This window comes from Staurois parvus, unplaced genomic scaffold (assembly GCF_062004578.1).
Source record: "Staurois parvus isolate SC_StPar_1 unplaced genomic scaffold, SC_StPar_1.0 ptg000581l, whole genome shotgun sequence".
Taxonomy (NCBI): domain Eukaryota; kingdom Metazoa; phylum Chordata; class Amphibia; order Anura; family Ranidae; genus Staurois; species Staurois parvus.
The window spans coordinates 2,217,182-2,236,570 of NW_028318377.1; positions in this window are offsets into that span (position 1 = coordinate 2,217,182).

Here is a 19,389-nt window from a genome sequence, read left to right on the forward strand (position 1 = left end):
CTCGGTTTAGAAACCGCAGCTTAGCATTGCATGCCATTATTAAGCTTGTGATCTACCAGAACTCCCAGATCCTTCTCCACCATTGATTCCCCCAGTTGTACCCCCCCTAGTATGTATGATGCATGCATATTCTTAGCCCCCAAGTGCAGAACCTTACATTTATCAACATTAAACCTCATTTGCCACATAGTTGCCCAATTACACAGTGCATTGAGGTTGGCTTGTAAGTTGGAGACATCCTGTAAGGACGTTATTCCACTGCACAGCTTGGTGTCATCTGCAAAGACTGAAATGGGATTTATAATCCCAGACCCTATATTGTTTATAAATATATTAAAAAGTAAGGGTCCCAACACTGAACCTTGGGGTAAACCACTGATGACCCTAGACCAATCAGAGTATGAATCATTAACCACTACTCTCTGAATACGATCTTTTAGTCAGTTTTCTATCCATTTACATACGGATTTTTCCCAGCCTGTAGACTTTACCTTACACATTAGTCATGTGTGGGGAACTGTGTCAAACGCTTTTGCAAAATCCAAGTATACCACGTCCACCGCCACCCTTCTGTCCAAGTATACCACGTCCACCGCCACCCCTCTGTCCAAGTATACCACGTCCACCGCCACCCCTCTGTCCAAGTATACCACGTCCACCGCCACCCCTCTGTCCAAGTATACCACATCCACCGCCACCCCTCTGTCCAAGTATACCACGTCCACCGCCACACCTCTGTCCAAGTATACCACGTCCACCGCCACCTCTCTGTCCAAGTATACCATGTCCACCACCACCCCTCTGTCCAAGGTTTTGCTCACCTTCTCATAACAAGAAATCAGATTTGTTTGACAACTTCTGTCTTTCATGAATCCATGCTGTCTGTTGCTTAAAATATTTTTTCCTAGCAAGAACTCATCTATGTGGTCTTTTATTAAACTCTCCAGTATCTTCCCAACTATAGAAGTTAAACTAACAGGTCTATACTTACTTTGTAAAAATTTTGACCCCTTTTTAAATATTGGCACCACATTGGCCTTACGCCAATCCAGTGGTACTATGCCAGTCATTAAAGAGTCCCTAAAAATTAGAAACAATGGCTTTGAAATGACAGACCTCAATTCTTTAAGCACCCGTGGGTGTATGCCATCCGGTCCAGGTGCTTTATTCACCTTTATTCTGTCTAAATATTTCTGGATCATATCAATTGTGAGCTAATGTGGATCATCTAGAGTTGTGTGAATACCATGCTCACTATGGACAAGAGCTCCCCCATGCTCCTTTGTATACACAGAGCTGAAGAAGGTATTAAATAAATGTATCTTCTCTTTGTCCCCAGTCACCCACTGTAGATTATTTTGTAAAGGGCCTACATGATCGGACTGCACCTTTTTACTATTAATATATTTGAAGAAGTTTTTGGGGTAGGTCCTGCTATCTTTTGCAATCTGTCGTTCGTTTTCAATTTTTGCTGCCTTTATTTCCTTTTTGCATATTCTGTTATATTCTTTGTAACGTTTAAACGATGATAGTGTTCCTTCATTTTTATATTTAATAAAAGCTCTTTTCTTATTATTTATAGATTTTTTAACTTTGCCATAAACCACATAGGTTTGATTTTTAGCCTTTTACACTTGTTACTCATGGGAATATATTTTGCAGTGTGTTCACATACAGTCTTTTTGAAGAACTCCCATTTCTGTGTTGTGTTCATCAATGCCAATTTTCCCTCCCAGTCTAAGTCTTGGAGAGCAGCTCTCAGCCTTGGAAAATTAGCTCACTTAAAATTGAGCGTTTTTATTTTTCCTGTATGTGCTCGCTGCTTACAGCTAACAATAAAATAAATCATGTTATGGTCACTGCTAACCAGTTGTTCTTTTATATGGACATTAGTAATAAGCTCTGCATGGTTTGAGATTACCAGGTCCAGCAGAGCATCATTCCAAGTTGGGGCCTCTATGAACTGTACCATAAAATTGTCCTGTAGTAGGTTTCAAAATTTTTGCCCTTTAACTTTTCCTGCAGTACCATTACTCCAGTCAATTTCCGGGTAGCTAAACTCCCCCATTATTATCACTGTCCCAGCCCTTGCAGCCCTTTCGATCTGTGCAAGGAGCTGAGTCTCCTCCTCATTAACACTGGGTGGCCTATAACAAACTCCAATGATAACCTTTGTAGTACGCACCCCCATGTGCATTTCCATCCATAATGCTTCAGAATCATCACATTCTCCATCAACTAGGTCCTCTTTCACACTCGCTCTGAGATCACTTCTCACATAGAGACAGCCACCACCACCTTTCCTATTTACCCTGTCTCTCCAAAAGAGAACATAGCCAGGAATATTAATGGCCCAGTCATGTGAACAATGAAGCCAAGATTCAGCAATATCAGTTAAATCATAGTTCTCTTCATGCACCAAAGCTTCCAACTCACCTATTTTGCTTGGCAGACTTCTGGCATTGGTGAACACACTTTAATTAATTGACACCTTGTACACGCATATTTTGCATATTTTTTATTTTCATAAAAATAGTACCAATTCCACTGGTTGTTTGTAACATGGGAACCTTCTTATCTGCCATAGGCCTCCTCCCATCTTTCCCCATTCCACCCACCAATAAGTACTGACCCCTGTCTGATCTGTCTACCCCGTTATAATCTAATTCTCCCTCCCCCCTCGATCCTAGTTTAAATACTCCTTCAGCCTTCCCATAAACCTCTCCCCCAGCACAGCAGACCCCCTTCCATTTAGGTGCAAACCATCTCTAGCATATAGGTTGCACCCCAATGAAAAGTCAGCCCAGTGCTCTAGAAACCCAAATCCTTCCCTCTTACACCAGGTCTTCAGCCATGCATTGAGTTTTCTAATCTCCCTGTCTTTCCTGAGTTCCACTTGGCACAGGTAATATTTCAGAGAATATCACCTTGGAGGTCTTTCCCTTCAACTTGCAGCCTAGTTCTTCAATTGATTCTTAAGGAGCCTCCACTTTCCATGTATTCTATCATTGGTTCCAACATGGACCAAGACAGCTGGGTCATGCCCAGCCCCTCCCACTAATTTATCAACCCGGTCCACCACATGCCGAATCCTGGCACCAGGGAGACAGCAAACCATTCGGTTGAGGAGATCCTGGTGACAAATTATTCCATCAGTCCTTCTGATTATAGAATCCCCTACTACTACCAGCTGTCTAGGCCTTCCTGCACTACCCTCACCACCCCTCCCAGATGGTCTGCCCTCCTGACTGTTAGGGATAGCAGTGACATCCAGGGCTGCCACCCCCACATCTTCACCCAACTTGGCAAATCTGTTTGGGTGCACAAACTCAGGGCTGGCATTCCTTTTTTGTCAGCCCCTACCATTCACTCTCATTACAGTAACCCATCTTCCTACCTGATAATCCTGATTAGCCCCTCCGCCCTCCACATCAATCCCATTAGCTACCTACTCAGGGACTCAGGGTTTTTAAGGCTGTCGGTTCTGCCCAGTGTTGCAACTTGCTCCTCCAGATCTCTAACGTGAGTTTCCAGAAGGGCAAGCCGTTCACATCTGTCACAGAGGTATCCATCCTGGAGCTGTTGCTCCATTGCTGCATACATGCGGCACACTGTGCACTGCACAAAACCTTCAACCTTGCTAGCACTCATATCCCAGTTACAATATTTATAGGAAATATCAGTTGTCACTTACAGGTTAGTAGACTCCTGTTATAATCTCCTGTTTTCCACTCCGGTATATAGCAGTCTTGTTGTTTCTATCAATGTCCAGCTTCGCGCATGTTAAAGCTTGTAGGAGGAGTTTTCATTCTGCTCTAGGAGGATGTAGAATCCCTTGACTTCTGTCTAGACAGTGCTGATTGGCCCTGTGCTGATCACATGCACTCGCCCAATAAAAAAAAAAACCTCTCTAGCAATACACACCAAACTGAGCATGTGCAGAGTATCTCCACACGATATGTCTTATCAGGAGATAAGAGGGGAACACTGGAATAAGGGGAGTATCAGAGAAGTCAAGATCAAACAGCGTTTTACACAATGCAGAGCATTAACCCCTTAGGTTCCACAGTGAGTATAACAAGCATGTGTTATTGCATATACAGACTGATTTTACTGTTGTGGGTTTAGTAACACTTTACGCCTCCATTTTATCTAGTTTATGTGTGTCTAGTTGACCCTGCAATCTTCCTGGGCTTACTCCACTATTTATGGCCTATTCTGTACACTCCTGCAGAAGAAGGGATGACTTCATCCAGATAAGTCGCTTGAGGCTGAGAGGCACTTTGCCTGGATCCCATGTGCAAGACCAGAAATGAGCTGGATCCTGCGGGTATCTGTCTTCATGTACTCTTTTTCGGGTGACCTTGCTGGTTTGGTGCTGTATAGGTCTGGGGATGTAGAGACTCTGTGGGGCATTCCTACCATGAAGGCTGAAGATTAGGCCTTCTGGCCCTACACTAAGGAATGTGGTGAATATTGTGGAAGTTCCCTGCGCTTGGGGGCAGTGCGGGCTGGTAACTGCAAAACCAATGTTCAAAGGGCAAATTGCATGTCTGCTATTTTTTTTTTCTTTCTCTTTACCGCCTACCATGAAAACGTGGGTTTGGAAGCTCCTGGGCACAGAACAGACACAGCTCCAGCATGTCTGGTTGTGATCAGTCAGAGCACACCTACAATGTAGAAGCGCTAGTGCTCTGCAAGTATTGACACATTGTAAAGGTGCTGACATTACTTTTCTCTTTTATTGGATCACAAGTTTACTAAACCTCAGCAAGCCATGACTTTGTACAGATGGAGTTGGTGGAGGGGGTCCCAGTAGGGAAGAACTCTGCTGTTTTCCCTGTAATGGCTCCTATAAGGGTTAGGTTAGCTCTGAATTCCTGCCCTTTCATGTGCACAATCCTCCAGTTCCTTTGTATTGAGGGGCAGAATTTTTGTGCAACTCTTTATGGTTTACCTGATCAGCTCTTATGGGTTCTTACTGGTTTAGGGCAGGCATGCGTAGATCGAAATTTGGCCGATTCAGCAGGGACCAGACAAATTTAAATTCATGTATAGGCAGGATGGCTTTGCAGATTTCGATCTATTGATTGACTTCTGAATAACCACCCTGTAAGGAAATATGTTTTATTAACTGGCATCCATTTTGTATAATGCTTCCGTTTCTAGATGTATGGACAGTTATTTTAGACTAGTTTAATTTCTGTAAACAGAACTACCTTATATAGTATCCCTCAGTTTCTGTTCTTCACGTAACTATATTGATAAGGAAGGAATGTTTAATTGGTCATCCTAAGATTAAGCAACGCCTACTGAGTTCTGTATAACTGTTCTTCTCATGCATTAAACTTTTAGAGATTTAGCATTGCACACTTTGGTGTCTGGAGCTTTATTTCTCCAAGGCCTGAGGATGAAAATAATGAGGACAGGGGCTACAGACATAGGCTGATTCCTATCAACTGGTGTCAGAAGTGGGATCCGAACCCACGCCTCCACTCCCATTGCACACACCGCCAAAGCTCAATACTTATTTTCTTGAGGCAGAATTCAACTTCTTTATTATTGATCAGGCCTTAAGTAATAAATGATAACACAGCATATTTCAGGCGGCTTCCATAAAGCACCAATCAGAACACAGTAAAGAGATTTCAGTAAACTATTCTATGGCTAGTTATAACAAAAATGCAACAGATTAGTAACTTCTACAATTTCTCAGAAAAGAAATGTGTGCATAGATAACATTTCAATCCCAAGGGAACATCTTGTATGATATATAAACCAGTTAGTAGGCACAAAGCAAAAGTTAGTTAACTATTAACTCTTTCACGCCCTGTCAGATTTTTGCCACTCGTTCGGTGCTGCCAGTGCTAGTTGGTGTATTCTGATGGCGGGGATGACTACCCGCTGTCAAAATACAAAGGCTCAGTAGGAGGATTTCCCCATCTAGTGTGTAGATAGGGGAAATCGAGTTGTGTGTATATATATATGTATATATATTTGTGTATGTATATATATATATATATATATATACACACACAATATATGAGGTACATTCCCAGTTCAGGTGTTGAAGTAACATCTGCAGGAGGTGAAAGCTGTCTGAGGGTCAGGAATCCTTTAGGCAAGTCCTCCCAGGACTCAAGGTTCAGTACTGTTTCAGACACAGAAGACCACAATGTGCTTCTTGGTGGACATGGTGTGAGCTAACTTAAAGCTGCTTTTCCTGGAGTCCTCCCAGTACCCAGTGGAGGAATTCTACAAGAAAAAAGGGTCTCTATATGTTACCCTGGCCATTTCCTACTTGATTAAGACCCCGATGGTCCCAGTGGATGAGGTCCTGGTTTTTAAGGATCCCACAGATAAGAGGCTAGAGGCCCTTTGAAGCGCCCTTTCTGTTGTAAGCAGCTCCACCATCTGTGGTGAAAGTTTGAGCAAAGTGTATGCTTTGTTCCAGAAAATGGGATCCTGGCATATGGCATTTTTTGGAAAATTTCTGAGAACCTTGAGTTACTCAATGGATTTCAATGGGCATGTGGAAAGCTCCATATGTTGGCTTTCTCAGTTGAGCACCTTGTTTGTACTTGTGAGAAGGCTCCTATGGTTGCTGGTCGGTGAAACTAAGGAAGGCAGTGAGGGTAACATGTTACAAACTGGTGCTGAATTCAGATCTAGAAAGAGTTCCTTTTGCAAGCAGCAAGCCTTGGACTCTTTATCAGAAGACTTGCGTCTCTGTTCCATAAGAACTGGACCTCAAGCGCTCCAATTACAGAAGCAAATTTTCTTCACAGTGATGGGGTGTTTGCACCTGTCTGGACCTAGGAAGATGATTGGGTCTGCAGCATGGTATCCAGAGGTTACTGAAATCTTGCTGCTTTATGTGCTCAAAGGTATCTTCTGAGCTGGAGGAGTGGCTTTCTCTACACTTCTGTAAAAGCTGCTGTCCCAGGTAGTCATCACTTCTGTGCTGGAAGAGATGTCTCACAGCTTCTGTTCAATCCTGTTTGTGGTTCTCAAGCCAAATGGAGACATCCGGCCTATTCTGGATGTCCAAGGGTCTCAAAATAATTCCTGAAAGTACAGACATTCAGAAATGGGTTCTACCTAGTTGGAGATGGTTTTGTTTCATTGCGGTACGTCTGGCATCAATAGATATAAAGAATGCCTACCTACACAACCTGATTTTTTTTATTTCTGACCTCACCAGCAGTTTCTGCAGTTTGCATTACAGGATCACCATGATCAGTTTGTGATGTTGCCTATTAGTCTTTTCATGGCTCCCAGAATGTCTACCAAGGTGTTGGCTCTGGTTCTGGGGCTGAGGGCCTGGGGTATTCCCATAGTCAGGCACCTTGGCAACCTGCTTCTAAGGGAGCAATCTGTTTAGAAGCTGTCCTAAAATGTCCAGCAGACTGTGCAAGTCTTGTAAAAATTTGGTTGTGCACTGAACTGTTGGAGAGTCTGTCCATTCAGGTCTGCATGAGGATACTGAGGCAAGATAGTAGATGCCTTCAATGCTGTCCAATATGCCCAGTTTCATTCCATAGCTCTTCACCTAAATAACCTGTCAGTTTTGAACAAGTGTGAGAAGATCTTGGATTTTTTTGCAGAGATTTACCTGTAGTGGGAAATGCCATATGTGGATCTCTTGGTATCCAGATTCAACAGCTCACTGAACAGGTTTGTGCCTTAGACTAGGAAATGGACATTAGCTGAGGATGCCCTGGTGATTCCTTGGGATCTGTTTTTCTTGATTTATGTATGTCTTCTATGCACTGCAACTTCTTCCTCGCCTGTTGTGCAGGATAAAGGTGGAGGGCATCCTGGGTGATTCTAATAGCACCTGGTTCGCCAAGAAGAATGTCATATGTGGACATTGTAAATCTCTTGGCAGACGTGGGCTTTTCTGATCAGCCAGATTTGCTGTTGCAGGGTCCAGTGTTTCATCCATTTTATTTTTTTTGCTGGCTTTGTTGGCATGGTTGTTGAAGCCCAAGTTCTCAGGGATAGGGATGTTTCTAACTCTCCAACATTGTTATTACTACCCTTCTCGAGGCAAGAAAGTTTTACCTCCAGGAAGTATTACCATTGTACGTGAAAGACTTGTAAATTTCATCCAGACAGTATGTCATTGGGCACAATCTGGCTTTCTCCATTCTGTTGTAGAGATGTCTCTGGCTTTAAGTGCCATCAAAGGGCAATTTTTAAACTTAACTATTCTGTATCAGAGACCTATTGCATCAAATTCCTTGGTAAAAGCCTTTGTGCAGGGTGTCACATGGATTGTACTGCTTGTGTGACCCCTTTTGTTGCTATGGGATCCTAATTTGAGAGATTACCTTGTTGCTTTTTACGCAAGCCGTATTCAGACAATAGTAACTAATGATTCATTTTCTGAGCGGCCTAAGGTTAGTAGAGTTGGGACCCTTACATTTTAGCATATTTATAAATGATATAGAGTCTGGGGTTAAAAATACTATTTCAGTATTTGGAAATGACACCAAGATATTCAGTGGAATTAAACCTTTACAGGACGTCTCTAATTTACAAGCTGACCTCAATGCTCTGTTTAATTGGGCAGTTGTGTGGCTAATGAGGTTTAATGTTGATAAATGTAAAGTTATGCACTTATGGGCTAAAAACATTCATGCATCATACATACTAGGAGGAGAGCAGCTGGGGGAGTCAATGGTGGAGAAGGATCTGAGTGTTCTGGAACATCATAGACCTAATAATAGAATGCAATGCCAAGCTGCAGTTTCTAGAGCTAAAAAAATACTTTATTGTAATAGGAGAGGTAAAAACTCAGAAGATATATCATAATACCTCTGTACAAATCATTAGTAACACCTCATCTGGAATATGCAGTTCACTTTTGGGCACCAATTCACAAAAAAAGATATCGGAGAACCAAAGACAGTGCAGAGAAGGGCAACCAAACTGATAAGGGGCATGAAGGAGCTCAGCTATGAGGAAAGATTAGAGGAACTAAATTTATTCTGTCTTGAGAAGAGGAGATTTAGGGGGGATATGATCAACATGCATGGATACATAAGTGGTCCATATACTGAGCTTGGTGTTGAGTTATTCACTTTAAGGTCCTTATAGTAGACAAGGGGGCACTTTAAGAGCTGAGAAAATGTGTAATGAGACTTTCTAAAGATTTGGTTCTACCCAGTTCAGTTTGTTTTGGATTATTTCCTAAATGCACAAAACATAACTGGATATTAATATTTAAAGGTAATAACCACAAGGGTAGTTGGTTCAGGGAATATTCAATTGTCTCATGGGATATCTGGAAGGAAATTTTTTCCCCCACTGGAACGAATTGGATCATGCCTTATTGTTTTTTTTGTGCCTTTATCTGGATCAAATGTGGTATATGATAGTATCTATAGAGGAATTCTATAAGTGTTTTTAACATGACTATGTAACTATACTGCTACACAGAGCATGAGAGACATGGGTAAGAGCCTTTTCTTTGCATGCAACTTAAGCAGCCTATAGATCAGTGATGGCGAACCCGTGGCACGCGTGCCACAGCCGGCACGCCGAGCCTTATCTGTGGGCACGCCAGGAGAATACCGTATTTTTCGCTCCATAAGACGCACTTTTTTTCCCCCAAAAAAAGGGGGCAAAATGTCAGTGCGTCTTATGGAGCGAATATAGAGCGGCCGGTCCGGTATTTCCACCGCCGCCGTGTCAGAATACCGGGCCGGCCGCTCAGCTCTGCAGTGGGACCGTACCTGTCCCTCTATCCAGCGGCGCGCTGTCTTCCCGGCTTCTGTAGTGTGCGTGACAGCCGGGTCCCAAGTGCGCATGCGCAAGAAGCAGTGCTCTTTGTGAATGGTAAGGCGGTACCTGGGACACATGACAGATCCCAGAAGCCGCCGGACCAATCACAAAGCGCAGCGCTTCTCGCGCATGCACACTGGGCATCCGGCTGTCCGACGAGCGCCCACATTACAGAAGCCGGGAAGACAACGCGCGGCTGGATAAAGGAACAGGTAAGATAAAAAAAAAACTCTGCGGAAGTAAGAGCGGGTACCTGTCAAATTCAGGTACCCGCTCCCCCTCCCTCCCCAAAGGTCAGCAGTCATCTGTACTGTCCGCAGTCTCTGGTCATCTCCTGTACTGTGTCCGCAGTCTCTGGTCATCCCTGTACTGTGTCCGCAGTCTCTGGTCATCCCTGTACTGTGTCCGCAGTCTCTGGTCATCCCTGTACTGTGTCTGCAGTCTCTGGTCATCCCTGTACTGTGTCTGCAGTCTCTGGTCATCCCCTATACTATGTCTGCAGTCTCTGGTCATCCCTGTACTGTGTCTGCAGTCTCTGGTCATCCCTGTACCGTGTCCGCAGTCTCTGGTCATCTCCTGTACCATGTCCGCAGTCTCTGGTCATCTCCTGTACCGTGTCCGCAGTCTCTGGTCATCCCTGTACTGTGTCCGCAGTCTCTGGTCATCCCTGTACTGTGTCCGCAGTCTCTGGTCATCCCTGTACTGTGTCTGCAGTCTCTGGTCATCCCTGTACTGTGTCTGCAGTCTCTGGTCATCCCTGTACTGTGTCCGCAGTCTCTGGTCATCCCTGTACTGTCCGCAGTCTCTGGTCATCCCTGTACTGTTAATTAATTTGCACTACTGTACGAGTTGTTTTTTCTAAACCAAAAGCTCGATATTCAGGTTTCATTGCGGTGTTGGCACTTTGAAAGAAATAAGTTGGTTTTGGGTTGCAGTTTGGGCACTCGGGCTCAAAAAGGTTCGCCATCACTGCTATAGATGATTTGATTTTCTTTCCTTCCACCTAAGAAAATCACTCGAGTCCCCCATCAACACTGACTGCATGCCTCCCATAGTGCAGGCGTGAGCTTTCCCAACCGGCAGAACACAGTGAATACTGCTAGTGACTATAGCTATGAGAGAGATTGAGAGAGACCACTCTGGTCTGGTCACCTGAGCTCAGCCAGCAGAGGCTGCAGGGGAGAAGAGGGAGCGCTCTGACAATGGTTGGTAATAACTGGGAGTGATTATGTCACCCATAGGCTTTAATGGCCCAACCGTGATCGCCATTCCCTTCTTTCACCTGGAGCCTAGCTGTCTGACACAGGGAAACTGGGTCATGTGACTGGGCCACCTTAAAATAGGTATGTATACAGATCTTTTTTACACAGGATAGTCAGATTAGCTGTTAGTGAAGGGAGGGAGCATTTTTAAGAGTAGACAAGTTTTACCTGGAATTCCACCTTAAAGGAGAACTCCGGGATAGGCAAAAAACATCCCCCTACACAAAACCTTAAAACGTTAATAACATTTTGAAAATCCTTACCATTTAGGAGAAAAGTCCAAATGGATTGTAATGACCTCATCTCTGTAATTCAAAAGATAACAGCATCTGCTCTGCCATGGAGGAGATGTAACAGCCGGGATTACATCATATCCTCTCCTCTCTCTGCAGTAAAAGGAAACTACAGTTCCCATCCACCACAGGGATTTGTAGAGAATGTGGGTGAGTATACTAGGCCTATACATGTTAAATGTGTTTGAGAGTCTGAGAATCTAGGTCCACCCACCACTTAAGTGGGGCTGAATTACAGCAATGCTTCCTGGTGAGAAAAAACTACAGAAGGGATGTGCCAAGACCAGTGGCTGGGGGAATAGGAGGCATAGCAGCCACCAGTCTTAAAAACAGGAAACCAAAGAGAAGGAATGGCTTTATTTGAAAATAAATAGGCTATTTCAAATCAACTACTAAGTGAAGCAGAAGATGGATGACATATTCAGTGAAGGTAGGAAATCAGCAACAAGGACATGTAAAGAAGTGATTGCCGGAGTTCTGCTTTACCCAGTTGCCAACAGTGCTATAGCCGAATGACAGCTACAGCGCGGTTGTCCAGTTCTGGGAGGACATCATATGACCTTCTGCCAGAACGCGTTCTCCCGCATGCCCCCAGCGGCACGCAGCTGTCAGTCTCTGTGATCGCTGTTTCCAACGGACTCAGCTGATCACATGATGAGGTGAAAGACCAATCATAGCGGCCTTTTACCACGTGATCAGCTGTGTCCAATGACACAGCAGATCAGAATGTAAATACAGTTGCCGGTTATCGGCAGCATTTTCCTCACACTGTCATAGCGTGAGGTAAGTACTGCCGATAACCGGCAAATGACACAGAGGACATCTGCACTGATCATCAGGGTACTGATGATCAGTGCCCAGCAGCGTCACCCAGCAGTTCCCAGCAGTGCCACCCATCAGTTGCCAGCAGTACCACCCATCAGTGCCCAGCAGTGCTGCCAGTTAGTGCTGTCAGTCAGTGCCACCTATCAGTGCCCATCATTGCTGCATATCAGTGCAGCATTATCAGTGCCTCCTCATCAATGCCCACCAGTGCTGCCTCATCAGTGCCACCTCATCGGTGCAGCCTATCCATGCTACCTTATCAGTGCCCATCAGTGCAGCCTCATCAACTCATCATTACCTGTTTGCAAAATTTAATACTAGAAATTTTTTTTTTATTTTTTTTAAGAAATGTTTTGCACTTATTTTGTTTAACCACTTCCTGTCCGGACACTTTTACCCCCTTCCTGTCCAGGGCAATTTTCAGCTTTCAGTGCTATCACACTGAATGACAATTGCGCGGTCAGTCAATACTGTACCCATATGAATTTTTTACCATTTTTTTGAGACAGATAAAGCTTTATTTTGGTGGTATTTATTCACCGCTGGGATTTTTATTTTTTTTACTATGTAAATGAAAAAGTCCAAAAATTTTGAAAAAGTGTTTTTTTAAATACAATTTTGCAAATAAATAATATTTCATCATAAATCTTGTAGTAAAAAAAAAATCCAAATTAGTTTATAACCAAAAATTATAATTATAATTTTTAAACATTTTTTTTTACATTTTTATTTTATTTTATATTATTATTTTTTTTTTTTACATACTGTCACCCTAGCAGTACAGTGTCACCATGGTGACACTGTACTACTTGTGGGGGTGATGAAGATTTTTTTTTTTTTTACACTGATTGCTTTTACACCCATATAGGATGTAAAAGCAATCATTTCTCTTTCTCTCTGTCTGCATTCTTGCAGTCATTGAGAAGTACTGAGTGAGCTGTGATTGGTCACAGCTTGTCACATGGTACAAGGCTGTTGTGAATAGCCTTGTACCATGTGACCTCTGTGATCATTCACAGATTTCACACGTAGTAAGCAATGATGTCACAAGTGATCATACAGAGGTCCCGTCCGACGATCAGTGTTTCACTGTGTCCGGAGGACACAGCGGGCACCGGATCGTGGTGCTGCGCGCTCCCAGGGAGCACACACAGCTAGAAAAGGTGGGTGCCGTTTATGAACGGCAACCCGCCCCTGGACTTATCAACAGCAGGCGGATGGCAAGTGGTTAAAGTGCAAAACAAAAACACTCAGTGGTGATTAAATACCACCAAAAGAAAGCTCTTTGTGTGTGAAAACAAAATGATAAAAAAATTCATATGGGTACAGTGTTGCATGACCGCACAATTGTCATTCAAAGTGTGATAGCTCTGAAAGCTGAAAATTGGCCTGGGCAGGAAGGGGGTATAAGTGCCCGTTAGGCAAGTGGTTGATGAATGTTATGGTGAATACAAACATTTCAATTTTTTTTATCCAGGTGAAATTTTGCATTGTAATGGATCTTGTTTTTTCTTTTCCAGTCAGCTCTAGGCTCATTTCACATTTCATAGGTATGTTTTTCACAGAACTGGATAACTGAAGCTCAGGTTTCATACAAAGCTGAAGGAGTCAAAAGAGCAACTTCTCCCTCTACCTTCCCCTGCTGTGTACAGCTCCAAAAAGAGTTCCAATTAGGTAGCTTCAGAATAAAACAACAATTATAAAAAAACAATTATTTATTTATTATAGGTACTTATATAGTGCTTCAGTTTATGCAGTGCTTTTATATACAGTATCTCACAGAAGTGAGTACACCCCTCACATTTTTGTAAATATTTTATTCTATCTTCTCATGTGAGAACACTGAAGAAATGACACTTTGCTACAATGTGACGTAGTGAGTGTACAGCTTGTATAACAGTGTAAATTTGCTGTCCCCTCAAAATAACTCAACACACCGCCATTAATGTCAAAACCGCTGGCAACAAAAGTGAGTACACCCCTAAGTGACAATGTCCAAATTGGGCCCAATTAGCCATTTTACCTCCCCGGTGTCATGTGACTCCTTAGTGTTACAAGGTCTCAGGTGTGAATGGGGAGCAGGTGTGTTAAATTTGGTTTTATTGCTCTCACTCTGTCATACTGGTCACTGGAAGTTCAACATTGCACCTCATGGCAAAGAACTCTCTGGGGATCTGAAAAAAAGAATTGTTGCTCTACATAAAGATGGCCTAGGCTATAAGAAGATTGCCAAGACCCTAAAACTGAGCTGCAGCACGGTGGCCAAGACCATACAGCGGTTTAACAGGACAGGTTCCACTCAGAACACGCCTCGCCATGGTCGACCAAAGAAGTTGAGTGCACGTGCTCAGCATCATATCCAGAGGTTGTCTTTGGGAAATAGACGTATGAGTGCTGCAAGCATTGCTGCAGAGGTTGAAGGGGTGGTGGGTCAGCCTGTCAGTGATCAGACCATACGCCATACACTGCATCAAATTGGTCTGCATGGCTGTTGTCCCAGAAGGAAGCCTCTTCTAAAGATGATGCACAAGAAAGTCCGCAAACAGTTTGCTGAAGACAAGCAGACTAAGGGCATGGATTACTGGAACCATGTCCTGTGGTCTGATGAGACCAAGATAAACTGATTTGGTTCAGATGGTGTCAAGCGTTTGGGGCGGCAACCAGGTGAGGAGTACAAAGACAAGTGTGTCTTGCCTACAGTCAAGTATGGTGGCGGGAGTGTCATGGTCTGGGGCTGCATGAGTGCTGCCGGCATTGGGGAGATACAGTTCGTTGAGGGAACCATGAATTCCAACATATACTGTGACATACTGAAGCAGAGCGTAATCCCCTCCCTTCAGAGACTGGGCTGCAGGGCAGTATTCCAACATGGTAACGATCCCAAACACACCTCCAAGACAACCACTGCCTTGCTAAAGAAGCTGAGGGTAAAGGTGATGGACTGGCTAAGCATGTCTCCAGACCTAAACCCTATTGAGCATCTGTGGGGGATCCTCAAACGGAAGGTGGAGGCGCTCAAGGTCTCTAACATCCACCAGCTCTGTGATGTCATCATGGAGGAGTGGAAGAGGACTCCAGTGGCAACCTGTGAAGCTCTGGTGAACTCCATGCCCAAGACGGTTAAGGCAGTGCTGGAAAATAATGGTGCCCACACAAAATATTGACACTTTGGGCCCAATTTGGACATTGTCACTTAGGGGTGTACTCACTTTTGTTGCCAGTGGTTTAGACATTAATGGCTGTCTGTTGAGTATTTTGAGGGGACAGCAAATTTACATGTTATACAAGCTGTACACTCACTACGTCACATTGTAGCAAAGTGTCATTTCTTCAGTGTTGTCACATGAAAAGATAGAATTATTATAATTATACAGGATTTATATAGCGCCAATGGTTTGTTCAGTGCTTTACATTAAGTGGGAGACAATACAGTAACAATACAGTTCAATACAAGAGGGATTAGAGGGTCCTGCTCCTTAGAGTTTACAATCTAGGAGGGCGAGGTGAGTGGTACAGTAGGTGGTCACTGTGGGGGATGGAGTGGTTGGAAGAGTAGAGGATACCAGAATTAGCAGAGGGCGGGATAGACTTCCCTGAAGAGAAAGGTTTTCAGTGAATGCCAAAAGGCAAGTAGAGTAGGTGATAATCTGATATATTGGGGTAGGGAGTTCCAGAGGATGTGTGACACCCTGGAGAAGTCTTGGAGACGAGCATGGGAGGAGGAGATAAGAGAGCTAGAGAGTTAGAGGTCTTGCGAGGAGCGGAGTGTACGGTTTGGGTGATATTTAGAGACATGATCGGTTATGTAAGTCAAATATTTACAAAAAAGTGAGGGGTATACTCACTTCTGTGAGATGCTGTACATTCACATCAGTGCCTAACCCTCAAGGGGTGTACAATCTAAAGTCCATAACTTACATTCACATACTAGGGCTAATTTGAAGAAGAGCTGGTTGGCTTGCCCTTGGTAGGATGCTGGGGTGCCTGGTAGAGGCTCACATGGGGAACATGCAAGATCCAGGTAGGTGGTACGGTGGTTGGGATTTGAGCTAGCAGCCCTGGTGCTGCCAGGAGGAGGTGCTAACCATTTAGCCACTGTGCTGCACTGTGTGATGTAGGGATCTTTCTTTAGAAAATTCAGAGTGCTATGCAAACCCAGTGTTATGGGTGCAGGCTGTGTTATAGTACTTTGTATAACTAAAGGCAAATTTTGGTTTAGCATTAGATTAAGCGTAGAAGGTTTAGAATGCCTGTCAGGTTTTAATTGCTGTCTGTCTCCCCACTAAGGAGAGTCACCCTCTCTATTTGTCCTGTGCACAGTTATCACTGAGAATGAAATTGAATAAAAATCCCAAAGTTTGGATTGTCACCAGAAGGGGAATTAAGGAGAGCAATAAGGAGCCTGGATAGCTCAGTCAGTAGAGCATCAGTCTTTTAATCTGGGGGTCCAGGGTTCAAGTCCCTGTTCAGGCGTATAAGTAATTTTAAAACCCACAGAATCACATGACAAGGGAAATCACATTGTTCTCAATGTGCTCATTCACATCAAAGCAACTAGAGATGGTGCAATTTTGGAAAAGGTTCCTGTACTATGGTGTGATTCATGCATGATTTTGGCCCCATAGACTACACAAACCTTATCAAAGTTGCACTTCATAATTGCACTGAAAGTCAGTTCAAAATCAGAATGCGGCACTGTGAACCAAGCCTGTTGGTTGTGTTTTGGAATGGTTGTTTTAGGTTTGCAAATTTTCAAATTGTTTGCAGCCTATTCCTTGAAATGTAATGTAACCTATGAATTATATAAATTTAGTAAGTTGGCCAACTACAATCAGGGAAAAGGGGTTTGCTAATGCAAAGAAAAATAAGATACAGCAGAGGGCGCCAACCTAAGTGTAGCAAATACTAATCTTTATTATAAAAAAGAGATTAGTATATGCTACACTTAGTTTGGTGCCCTCTGCTGTTTCTTTTTATGTTTCCAGAGATTACTTCAGTTCCACTGAGGTGCTGCGAGCAGTGTTGAAAGATACCTAAAGACTATACCCAGTCTCATGATGGACAATTTACATTTATATCCTATTATTTATTTTATGTAATATTGGCTGCATTTCACTCTCTACTTTTGCAACATTCTTTTACTTGATTGCTTATGCAAAGGTAGACTAACAGCAATGGGTGCACCTTGCAGGACGTGCCTCCTAGGATGACCATACACCTAACCAAAAAACACACACTGTGTCATTGATCAATTTTTGTTTTTTTAAAAACAAGTCATATTTGAAAGCGATGTTTAGTAAGCTCAAACCGTACTCACATTTTAGCAATAGTTTGCATTTGTACTTAAAATATCATTGTTATAAATTTAGCAAAATTTCCTTTGTAAAAAAAAAAAACGTAGGAAAATGTGTATTGCTTGCCCTCCTGAGGATTGACCCCCCCTTCCTGACCATTTTTTTGCGTTACGGCACTGCGTTACTTTTACTGACAATTGAGTGGTCATGCAACGCTGCACCCAAATGAAATTTACGTCCTTTTTTCCCACAAATTGAGCTTTCTTTTGGTGATATTTGATGGCCTGTGCATTTTTATTTTTTGTGCTATAAAAAAAAGACCGACAATTTTGAGAAGAGAACAATATTTTTGACTTTTTTCTATTAAACATGTCCAGTAAAAATTTTTTTAAAAATCATATTTCGTCATAAATTTAGGCCAAAATGTATTCTGCTACGTCTTTGCTAAAAAAAATACCAATACGTGTAAATTAATTGGTTTACGTGAAAGTTATAGCGTTTACAAATGGCGGTATATATACTGGAATTTTTTTATTTTATTTTTTATTTTTACTAGTAATGGCGTTGATCAGCGACTTATAGCGGGACTGCGGTGGGCATTCTGACACTGGGGGGAATTGACTTGGTGTCACTGACATCCCCAGTGACACCAATACAGTGATCATTGCTAATAAAAAGCACTGACACTGTACTAATGGCACTGGACAGGAAGGGGGTAACATGTGGGGCGATCAAAGGGTTAACTGTGTGATGTTTTACTAGGGGCAGTGTAAGCACACTGCTATTCACAGCCATGCAAAGAAGTGTACAAGAGCTGACAGGGAGGAGAACTGTTTTGTTTACTAACAGTTCTCCCCCCCATCGGAGATGCTTGGCAATCACCGGACCCCAGTGAGTAATCACCAGCTGGGACCTGGTGATTGACAGCCGCGTCTGCGAATGGTGGCACACACCTCACACGCGCCCCCTACCCGGAGATGCTAAATCACGTACAGTCAGGTCCATAAATATTGGGACATGGACACAATTCTAACATTTTTGGCTCTATACACCACCACAATGGATTTGAAATGAAACAAACAAGATGTGCTTTAACTGCAGACTGTCAGCTTTAATTTGAGGGTATTTACATCCAAATCAGGTGAACGGTGTAGGAATTACAACAGTTTGCATATGTGACTCCCACTTGTTAAGGAACCAAAAGTAATGGGACAGAATAATAATCATAAATCAAACTTTCACTTTTTAATACTTGGTTGCAAATCCTTTGCAGTCAATTACAGCCTGAAGTGTGGAACGCATAGACATCACCAGACGCTGGGTTTCATCCCAGGTGATGCTCTGCCAGGCCTCTACTGCAACTGTCTTCAGTTCCTGCTTGTTCTTGGGGCATTTTCCCTTCAGTTTTGTCTTCAGCAAGTGAAATGCATGCTCAATCAGATTCAGGTCAGGTGATTGACTTGGCCATTGCATAACATTCCACTTCTTTCCCTTAAACTCTTTGGTTGCTTTTGCAGTCTGCTTTGGGTCATTGTCTATCTGCACTGTGAAGCGGCGTCCAATGAGTTGTGAAGCATTTGGCAGAATATGAGCAGATAATATTGCCCGAAACACTTCAGAATTCATCCTGCTGCTTTTGTCAGCAGTCACATCATCAATAAATACAAGAGAAGCAGTTCCATTGGCAGCCATACATGCCCACGCCATGACACTACCACCACCATGCTTCACTGATGAGGTGGTATGCTTAGGATCATGAGCAGTTCCTTTCCTTCTCCATACTCTTCTCTTCCCATCACTCTGGTACAAGTTGGATGAAACCCAGCGTCTGGTGATGTCTATGCGTTCCACACTTCAGGCTGTAATTGACTGCAAAGGATTTGCAACCAAGTATTAAAAAGTGAAAGTTTGATTTATGATTAT